The following is an 11555-nucleotide window of genomic DNA, read 5'->3' on the forward strand; positions in this document are numbered from 1 at the left end:
GGGTGAGAGAGGGATCTAGAAATGACTTTGGGTTTGAAACGAATATTTTTGTGTTCGTGGATAGCTCACACTGTAGAGCCACGCTCTCACCTGCCAGGCGGAGTTGTCGTACCAATAAGGTCGCAGGTTCAAACCCCACCACTGCCGCGAAAAAATTTTTTATTCTCTATTGTCTTCTGGCACTTTTCTACTCACTTCATATCTTAAGTGTTAATTGTTGCCTTACATAAAAGCATCAACGACCCACACTCACCCATCATCATCCCAAAGTACATATAAAGCAAATCAGATAGGTACGCTACACGTATATACAATGCATCACAATACATACAACCATTTATAAGAACAGAACACACAAACACAGCTTTTTTCCACGAACAATAGACTGGAATGTCCTGTCACCACCGGACATTGAATGCATTTGCTTGTCAAAGTAATCTGTGACTGTTCCCGTGAGCCTTTTGTTAATACAAGCCATTGAAGATTTATTGTATTATCAATTCTATTTTAAGCACCAGAATCCCACTGACTTGACTGGGTGGAGTCTTTGACCTCCCATGGTGGGCAGACGGTCTCTTCCTGTGTCTTCTTTTCCCCTATATATGTTTTCTGAGTTGCTGTCTGTGTCTTGGAATGAGATTACTTGGTTTTATACTGACCCATTCCGGAGTTCTTGGCTGAGAGGGAAACAGTCAAATGTAAAGCGTTCGTTTTGGGAGATGATATTTTTTTTCTTGAAAAATTATCTCTGTGTTGTGTACTGTTACATTTTTTGTATGGAATATATAATGATTTGTAAACATTTGAGTGTGTTCCTCTTAGTGGGGACCTGTGCTTGTGTCATGATGAGGCTTTGAGGTGATCTCAAACTATGCACTATGTACAATGATAGTATGCACTTGGAATCTACATCTGTTCCCTATTTGAACCTTTCCTCTTTGCCTTACTTTTTGTGTGTGCTGTAATTGTAAATCTATAATTTAAAAATCCCATTTTCTTCCTTTTTACCAGTGCTCAAATGACCTAAACTAAATGTAGCACAAGTGCCGTAAAAACCCTTAAAAACAAACAAAACAACCATGACTTGATACCCGTTTGTATAGGATTGGTCGCTCAATCTATGGCGATGTGGTAATGTGGTATGACACTCGCCTTTAGATTGGAAAGTCAAGGGTTTAAGTCCCGCTCCCAGTGGAGCATAGTTAAGTCCTTGGAAAAGGCTCTTTACTCATATTCTCTCACCATACTCAGAATAAGTATCTGGTTGTTAACAGTGTTGTCTCTGTTGAAAATCCCCCCCCCCCCCCCCGATATCCCCTTACAGCCATCATGTCTCTTCCTACATCTCAGGTGTTGCTGTTGGTTTTACAAGGGGTACATAACCAACAGCACCACTGGCTGTTAGGGGATATACATCGGGGTTTTTTTTTCAACAGACACACACACAAAAACACACACACACACACATACATATATATATATATCATGTGTTATGATATATATATATATATAGAGTGCAACCCCTGGATAACGACATCGCCCTGGACCGGAAAATTATGTCGTTATTCCGGGGTTTTCAAGATGGCGGCAAAAGGGGGCGTGTTGAGACCCGTGATTACAGTGCCTGAGAGAAATCACGTCTCAAAAATATAGACTGTGTTTCCAAATGGCCAGTTACGCTGTCATCCAGTGTGTGGTGTGTGTGATAATACGATGTGTGGCATGTTCGATTATCTGTTGTGTGATGTGTGCGATTATCTGATGTGTGGCATGTGTGATTATCTAATGTGTGATGTGTGTTATTATCCGTTGTGTAGTGTGTGTGTGTGTGTGCTTGTCTGATGTGTGAGGGGTGATTATCCGATGTGTGACGTGTGTGATAATCTGATGTGTGACGTGTGTGATTATCTAATATGTGATTATCTAATGTGTGATGTGTGTTATTATCCGTTGTGTAGTGTGTGTGTATGCTTGTCTGATGTGTGAGGAGTGATTATCCGATGTGTGACTTGTGTGATAATCTGATGTGTGGCATGTGTGATTATCCCATGTGTGATGTGTGTTATTATCCGTTGTGTAGTGTGTGTGTGTGCTTGTCTGATGTGTGACGTGTGTGATAATATGATGTGTGACGTGTGTGATTATCCCATGTGTGACGTGTGTGATAATCCGATGTATGACGTGTGTGATTATCCGATGTGTGACGTGTGATAATCCGATGTGTGACGTGTGTGATAATCTGATGTGTGACGTGTGTGATAAACCGATGTGTGACGTGTGTGATAATCCGATGTGTGACGTGTGTGATAATCCGATGTGTGACGTATGTGATAATCCGATGTGTGACGTGTGTGATAATCCGATGTGTGACGTGTGTGATAATCCGATGTATGACGTGTGTGATTATCCGATGTGTGACGTGTGATAATCCGATGTGTGACGTGTGTGATAATCTGATGTGTGACGTGTGTGATAATCTGATGTGTGACGTGTGTGATAATCCGATGTATGACGTGTGTGATAATCCGATGTATGACGTGTGTGATAATCCGATGTGTGACGTGTGTGATAATCTATGAATGCAGGTTAGAGGAGTCAATTTTACTATTATCTTTTTTTAAAACAAAATTTTGTTCTTTACACTGATAACACTTATAAGGGTGTGTGAGTCATCGTGAATCCCTCAAACAGACACAAATGAGCAAACAAACAAACAAACAAACAATCCTTTTGTTCAATAAATCTCACAGATTTTACATACAACAACTATCTTCCCTCAATATATATAATGGTTTTACATTATACAGCTGTCTTCTCTCAATATTTATAATAAATGATGTATACACTGATGGTTTTACATTATACAACTGTCTTCTCTCAATATTTATAACAAATGATGTATACACTGATGGTTTTACATTATACAGCTGTCTTCTCTCAATATTTATAACAAATGATGTATACACTGATGGTTTTACATTATACAGCTGTCTTCTCTCAATATTTATAACAAATGATGTATACACTGATGGTTTTACATTATACAGCTGTCTTCTCTCAATATTTATAATAAATGATGTATACACTGATGGTTTTACATTATACAGCTGTCTTCTCTCAATATTTATAACAAATGATGTATACACTGATGGTTTTACATAATACAGCTGTCTTCTCTCAATATTTATAATAAATGATGTATACACTGATGGTTTTACATTATACAGCTGTCTTCTCTCAATATTTATAACAAATGATGTATACACTGATGGTTTTACATTATACAGCTGTCTTCTCTCAATATTTATAACGGCCCTATTTATAATAAATGATGTATACACTGATGGTTGTCAATCTTTATAATATTATTCCTTATGATTAATGGACATATATATATATTCATATATATTCACATATATATTTGTATGTCAACCAATTTGATGGAAATGTTGCTGCTCCACATACAATGTCACAGTCTGCTTTTGTCATGAATGGTTGCTTTCCTGGTAACCAGGGTTACAGACGTTCATGTTGTGTCATGACTGGTTGCTTTCCTGGTGTCCTAGGATTACAGACGTTCATTTTATGTTATGATGGTTGCTTTCCTGGTGTCCATGGGTTACAAACGTTCATGTTGTGTTATGAATGTTGCTTTCCTGGTAACCAGGGTTACAGACGTTCATGTTGTGTCATGACTGGTTGCTTTCCTGGTGTCCTAGGATTACAGAAGTTCATTTTATGTTATGATGGTTGCTTTCCTGGTGTCCATGGGTTACAGACGTTCATGTTGTGTTATGAATGGTGCTTTCCTGGTGTCCATGGGTTACAGACGTTCATTTTGTGTTATGATGGTTGCTTTCCTGGTGTCCATGGGTAACAGACGTTCATGTTGTGTTATGATGGTTGCTTTCCTGGTGTCCTAGGGTTACAGACGTTCATTTTGTGTTATGATGGTTGCTTTCCTGGTGTCCATGGGTTACAGACGTTCATTTTGTGTTATGAATGGTGCTTTTCTGGTGTCCATGGGTTACAGACGTTCATTTTGTGTTATGAATGGTGCTTTCCTGGTGTCCTAGGGAAACAGACGTTCATTTTGTGTTATGAATGGTGCTTTTCTGGTGTCCTAGGATTACAGACGTTCATGTTCTATTATGATGGTTGCTTTCCTGGTGTCCATGGGTTACAGACGTTCATTTTGTGTTATGAATGGTGCTTTTCTGGTGTCCTAGGATTACAGACGTTCATGTTCTGTTATGATGGTTGCTTTTCTGGTGTCCATGGGTTACAGACGTTCATTTTGATATGAAGTGAGTAGAAAAGTGCCAGAAGACAATAGAGAATAAAAAATTTTTTCGCGGCGGTGGTGGGGTTTGAACCTGCGACCTTATTGGTACGACAACTCCGCCTGGCAGGTGAGAGCGTGGCTCTACCGTGTGAGCTATCCACGAACACAAAAATATTCGTTTCAAACCCAAAGTCATTTCTAGATCCCTCTCTCACCCACTTCTTGAGATCGCCGATTCGTTCACCACCATCGCGAAGTAATTTTGACCAGCAGTTAAGTTTAATAGCCAATATTCTCATCACAAACATATAACATAGAAACGATTGAGACATTGAGTATGCTCCGGTGTATGGGGTGAATTTTTAATTCAGAAAAGTGAGTGGAGCAGGCACTTATGTTGGTAACAACAAGATATGAAGTGAGTAGAAAAGTGCCAGAAGACAATAGAGAATAAAATTTTTTTTCGCGGCGGTGGTGGGGTTTGAACCTGCGACCTTATTGGTACGACAACTCCGCCATAGACGTTCATTTTGTGTTATGAATGGTGCTTTTCTGGTGTCCATGGGTTACAGACGTTCATTCTGTGTTATGAATGGTGCTTTCCTGGTGTCCTAGGGAAACACACGTTCATGTTCTGTTATGATGGTTGCTTTTCTGGTGACCTAGGATTACAGACGTTCATGTTCTGTTATGATGGTTGCTTTTCTGGTGTCCATGGGTTACAGACGTTCATTTTGTGTTATGATGGTGCTTTTCTGGTGTCCATGGGTTACGGACGTCCATTTTGTGTTATGAATCGTGCTTTCCTGGTGTCCATGGGTTACGGACGTCCATTTTGTGTTATGAATCGTGCTTTCCTGGTGTCCATGGGTTATTGACGTCCATTTTGTGTTATGAATGGTGCTTTTCTGGTGTCCATAGGTTACGGACATCCATTTTGTGTTATGAATGGTGCTTTCCTGGTGTCCATGGGTTACGGACGTCCATTTATTTCCTATTGATGTCTATTTTGATATGGATACTATTCCAGTCACAAATCTCATTCCATATTCATTTATTCACATTTTGACATTTCGACATTCACATCTGGATATTGGTATTCATTTATTCTAATCTGTATTTATTCATTTAGGGGTAGATTTTGATATTTATTTATTCGTTCATCTCTAGATTTTAATTGTTTTTTATACAGTCATGTCTAGATTTTAATATTTATTCTTTCATTCAATTCCATATTTTAATCTACACACTTGTGCATTTTAATCAAAATTTATTTGTTCACTTCTGTATTTTGATCTGCATTTATTCGTTCACCTTTGGATGGGCTTCCTGACCTCTCATAGTGGGTAGGATGGCACTTACTGTGTCTTCTATCACCTTATATGTTTTTCAATTGCTTTCTGTCTTTGTCTTGGAATGAGATTACTTGGTCTGGCCCTTGCTGTAGTGCTTGGCTGGGAGGGAAACAGTCAAATGCATAGTTAATGTTTTAGGAGATGATATTTTTTTCATTTTAAATCATTACTCTGTTATGTAATATTATATTTGTTATTTTGATTTACAATGTAAGCATTTGAGTGTATTCCTCTTCGTGGGATCTTGTGCTTGTGTCTGGGTGAGACTTTTAGGTGATCTCAAACTATATATACATATATAACTATGTAACTGATAGTATGTTCTTGGAATCTACAACTGTTCCCTATTTGAACCACTCCCCTTTGTCTTACTTTTTCCTCAAGTCCTTTTAATTGTACATCTAGAATCTTTTCCATATCCAATTTTCTTCCTTTTAACTGGTGCTGATATGACCTAAATGTGTTGCAAGCGCCGTAAAACCATTAAATACAACTACAAAGAAACAAACATATGAATTGTAAAGCTGTAAAGCCCCTAAAAACAAAACACAAACAATATTCGTACACTTCTGTATTTTGATCTGCTTTATTTCTTCACTTCTTTATTTTGATATTTCATTCATTGACATGTAGTAAGGTTAGGGAACCTTGGGCCTCTTGTCCTTCCTCCTCCTCCTCCTCCTCATTATTATTATTATTATTATTATTATTTATTATTATTATTATTATTATTATTATTATTATTATTATTATTATTATTATTATTATTATTATTATGATTATTATTATAATTAATATATATTATTGTACCTAGTTTGTTGCTTGAAAGATAAATTCATTGTTGGCGGGGTCTTTTGACCGTCCATGGTGGCCAGAAGGTCACGCTGTGCCTTTTATCCCCTTAACTTATACCTGTTGACCAATGGCTTTCTGTCTTTGTCTTGGAATGAGATTACTTAGCTTTGTCCCAGCCCTGGCTGGAATCCTTGACTGGGGATGGAAACAGTGCTGCTAAGTGGTCTTGTGGTATGACACTCGCTTTCGGATCAGGAGGTCCTGGGTTCGAGCCTCTCGCTCGGTGCATAGTTGAGTCCTTGGAAAAGGCTCTTTACTCACATTCTTTCACCGTACTCAGGTGTAAAATGAATACCTGGCCGTTGACAGCGTTGTCTCTGTCATAAAAAAAAATTGTAATATCGCCTAACAGGCGTCATGTTTCGTTCTACATGTTACGTGTTGCTGTTGGTCAGGGACCCCTTGTAAAGTGCTTTGAGCACATTTAGTGGATATTGCACAATATGAAAGCTCATTTTTTTAAAACCACAAAAAACCCAGTCAAATGTATAGTTATAGTTTTGGGAGATGATATTTTTTTCCTTGTTATGTATTGTTAGTTATGTATTCACTGTAAACATTTGAGTGTGTTCCTCTTAGTGGGATCCTGCGCTGGTGCCTGGATTAGACTTTAAGGTGATTCAAAAACTAGATACATTGATGGTGTTCTCTTGGAATCTACACGAGTTCCCTACTTCAACCATTCTCCTTTTTTTCGTCTTACTTTTTCTTGGGTGCTTTAATAGTCAATCTACAATTTTTGACTATCCAATTTTCTTCCTTTTAGCTGGCGCTGATATGACCTAAATGTGTTGCAAGCACCGTAAAACCATTAAAAACAAACAACAAAGCCAAAACTGTAATATGTTGATTGTTGTCAGTAAGAATTGTCAAAAACTGTAATATGTTGATTGATGTCAGAACGAATTGTCAAAAACTGTAACATGTTGATTGATGTCAGTAAGAATTGTCAAAAACTGTTATATGTTGATTGATGTCAATATGAATTGTCAAAAACTGTAATATGTTGATTGATGTCAGTAAGAATTGTCAATAACTGTTATATGTTAATTGATGTCAATATGAATTGTCAAAAACTGTAATATGTTGATTGATGTCAGTAAGAATTGTCACTGACCTCCCATCTGGGTGGGGATCCTGACCTCCCATAGTGGGCAGGGAGGTACTTTGCTGTGTCTTCTATCCCCTTATATCTGTTTTCCAACATGCTTTCTGTCTTTGTCTTGGAATGAGATTACTTAGTTTTTTTTCCTGGCCCTGGTCGGGGTCCTCTGGGAGGGAAACAGTCAAATGCATAGTGTTTTGGGAGATGATATTTTTTTCCTTGTAAATCATCTCTCTGTCATGTATTAGTATATTTGTTTACTTTTAATGTATAATGTAAGCATTTGAGTGTATTCCTCTTTGTTGGACTTTGTTCTTGTGTCCGGATGAGACTTATAGGTGATCTCAAACTAAGTACATTGGTGATATGCTCTTGGAATCTACATCTGATCCCTATTTGTTCCCAGTTCCCCTATGTCTTGCTTTCTCTTGGATGCTTCAATTGTAATTCTAGAACTTTTTACTATCCCATTTTCTTCCTTTTTACTGGCGCTGATATAACCTAAATGTGTTGCAAGCGCCGTAAAACCCTTAAAAACAAACAAAAACAAACTGACCTCCCATAGTGGACAGGGAGGCACATACTGCATCTTCTATCCCATTATATCTGTTTTACAACATGCTTTCTGGCTTTGTCTTGGAATGAGATTACTTGGTTTTGTCCTGGCCCTGGCCGGAGTCCTGGCCGGGAGGGAAACAGTCAAATGCATAGTTATTGTTTAGGGGGATGATATTTTTTTTCCTTGTAAATCATCTCTCTGTTATGTATTATTAGATTTGTTATTTTGAATTTATAATGTTAGCATTTGAGTGTGTTCCTCTTTGTTTGATTTTATGCTTGTGTCCGGATGAGACTTATAGGTGATCTCAAACTACAGTGGAACCTCCTGATAACGACATGCCACGGGACTGAGTTTTTATGTCGTTATCCGGAGCTGTCGTTATTTAGAGGTTTCCAAGATGGCGGACAAAGTGGGCGTGGTAAGGCCCGCGGGACCAGTTTTTATTAACCACGCCACAACAGTACCATTTATTTCCCTCTGCAGTTTATCCGGGCTAGGGACCGGCATGTGAACAGCTGTGTGAATACAACGAAACACATGGCCGCATTAAAAATGTTTGGGTTTTTTTGGGGGGTTATTTTTGGTTTTCTTTTTGTTTTTTTCGTTTTTTTTGAGTTTTTTTGGTTTTTTTTTAAAACTTTTTTTTTTCTCTCTATCCATTAAAACTGTAAAAAAAGGTTCATCATCCTTGTTATTTTGTTTTGAACATCAAGACTTGTTTGGCTTGAAATAATCCTCTATCACTGTTTGACGTTTGGCGCTGGAAATGATAGCAGATACTTTGTACTCCATTGGGATGAGCATGTCAAATGGTAATTGCGCACCGCTGTTGCATGGCAAAAGTTCTGAGAGTTGTTAGCGCCATAACGGCTTCACTAGCCGTCACAACAGGGAGTGGAGCATCGCCGTCAAGATCATCATCGTCTCTCATTGGTTGGCGAAACTCGCATTGTCATTGGACCTAATTGTGGTAAAATCTGCATTCTCAGTGGTTTCAAAAGCTGCGTTCTCATTGGTTCAAGTTCAAGTAGGAATCGTTTTTATAGAAGAGTAAAGTTGGTGCAATAAAATAAACAACATCACGTGACCATTTTAGATGCACGTGGCAAAACACATGTTCCTGGCTTTGACAGCTCACCTTCCAATGTAAATTATAGAAAAAAATAACCATTAAAAAATGTCTGTTTGGTGTCAAAAGAAACACATATTCATAAATACTCGATCACGCGTCAAATAATATCTAAATATTGATTTTTTATTAAACAAATGGTAAAATTTATCAAAAATTACTGTCGGTCTATTTTTAGACCACGGTCAAGATTATTCACCAAAATCAATGCGCTTGTGTGAACAAAACAAGAACTCTTTGAAATCTGGTTTTCGGAATAATTTAGCCATATACAAAGAATTTAACTAAATAACAATTTTAATTGTACGTGTTTGTTTTTAACTGAATGTGTATTATCTACAATTTGAACGACAAAAACGGGAGACCTGTTTTGTGCGCAACGTTGTCCGGCTGCTAAAGTTCCTAATCACCAGCAGGGTTGCCAGTTTGGCATTTTAAATGCCAGATTCCAAAAATCTGGCATTTTTGAAAACCGTTTGGCATTAGAAAAATCATTTGGCATTTGGCATTTTCATTTGGCATTTTCTTTTCTTGTATATTATACTTCAAATGACACCTTTTCTCAACCGTGGTGTAGTGGTTTAGCACTCCACTTAGTAGTCAGTAGGTAAAAAATTACCCCAACAGGAAATTTAGTATAATTCAAAAAAAAAAAAAAAAAAAGAAAAGAAAAAACACGCAAGCCACCAGGATATGATAGTAAATTGTCTATCAAAAGTGAGTAGTTTTCTTAGTGGGGATGGGAGTCAACAGACTTTGGCATTTTTTGGAGTGTTTTGGCATTTTTTGAGTCTTCCACTGGCATTTTGTTGAAAAATAATCTGGCAACCCTGATCACCAGCAAAGAATGGCAGTCCAACTCATGCAAAGGTAAGATTCCAATTTCAGTGTTTGAGTTTGTAATTTGTATCGATTGGTTTTGAGAGCAGGAAACGATTTAGTTCAATGTTAATCCATAATAGCGTTCGGGTATTTAACTTTGGATGTCTCACCGGCATAATTTTAGAATGCGTTGTTTATTTGTTTTCATTTCACTTCGCAATTTGACTGTCACTGTCAGTGTCAGTCATTACAGTACAGCTTCACTCGCCGATTCTCACTTACAGAGTTTACGTTTCCTTCACGTATGTCTGCTTCATGCTCATTCAGTGAGTGATTCGAATACTGTGTGAGAGAAAACACTTTTCGTAATTTATGACATTTTATGGGTAACGTTTACAGTCTAGAACGTGTGTCAGTCATAACTTGACCGAAAAAGAAAACAGAAAGGAACAAAAAAAAAAAAAAAAGCAGACACCCCCCTCCTCAGCAGGTGGAATCTCAACAAAAGTTGTATTTTTTTAATCCTCATCTTTCGTGGTGCGAAGCTTTCATCGCTTGTCATATTTTATTGACTCTTGCTCTTTCCTAACCTGATAATAGATTTCGAAACAATCTTTAGGTCTTCATTCTCTCATTATCTGTTCATGACTGGAACTGGAAAAGGAACAAGACAAAGGCAAAGGGTCTCTGCCACCGATTTTCAATATCTTGTGTTGTTTGAGGGATTTAAGTTGGTAGCCGTTTTTGCCACATAAGACTTTTTGTTATTGTTTTTGCTGAGAGTCGATGGGAGAAGGAATGGCAGAGAGGGAGGAAGGGGTGGTGAAAAAATGAGAATGTCTGGGAAAAGAAAATGTCCCACTCAACCCCTTATCGCATCTTTGATATTTGGCAGGTGTCAAACTACATGTATGACGTTTTGGATCTTCCAAGCCTATTCGCCTTATTTGGTCGGTAGCTGTGTGAAAGAAAACATATTTTATTGTAAAATGCAGGGAGTGCGGTCTGATATTTTCGTCATCGCTATGATTATTCCCAGACAGGGTCTGCCAATAACGAAAATTGGTTATTCCCAGACAGATAGAGGGAAAAAAACCCCAATATTTTTGTATTAAAAAAAAAACAAACAATTTTAAGAAATTCATGCTCAGAAACTGAACAAGGCCAAACAAAAAAGGAGAAAAGAATAGACTCGCTCAAAAAAAAAACAAAAAAAAAACAAAGAAAAAAAAAAAAAGGGGGGGGGGGGGGGGGGGGGGGGGGGGTGGGGGGGTGGGAGGAAAGCGATTGAATTCGAATCTGTGCAGCTAAAATGAGCAACGAGTTTCCCTTGGCTCAAGAGAAGTGAAGTGAAAATGAAAAAACTGTGCTTAAGTTTTTGTATGAGTGTTGGGGGGGGGGGGGGGGGGGGGGGGGTCGTTGGGGGTTTTGTTACAGTTTTA

Source organism: Berghia stephanieae, chromosome 9, assembly GCF_034508935.2.
Source record: "Berghia stephanieae isolate SIO BIC M18660-M18661 chromosome 9, UCSD_Bste_1.3, whole genome shotgun sequence".
Classification (NCBI taxonomy): domain Eukaryota; kingdom Metazoa; phylum Mollusca; class Gastropoda; order Nudibranchia; family Aeolidiidae; genus Berghia; species Berghia stephanieae.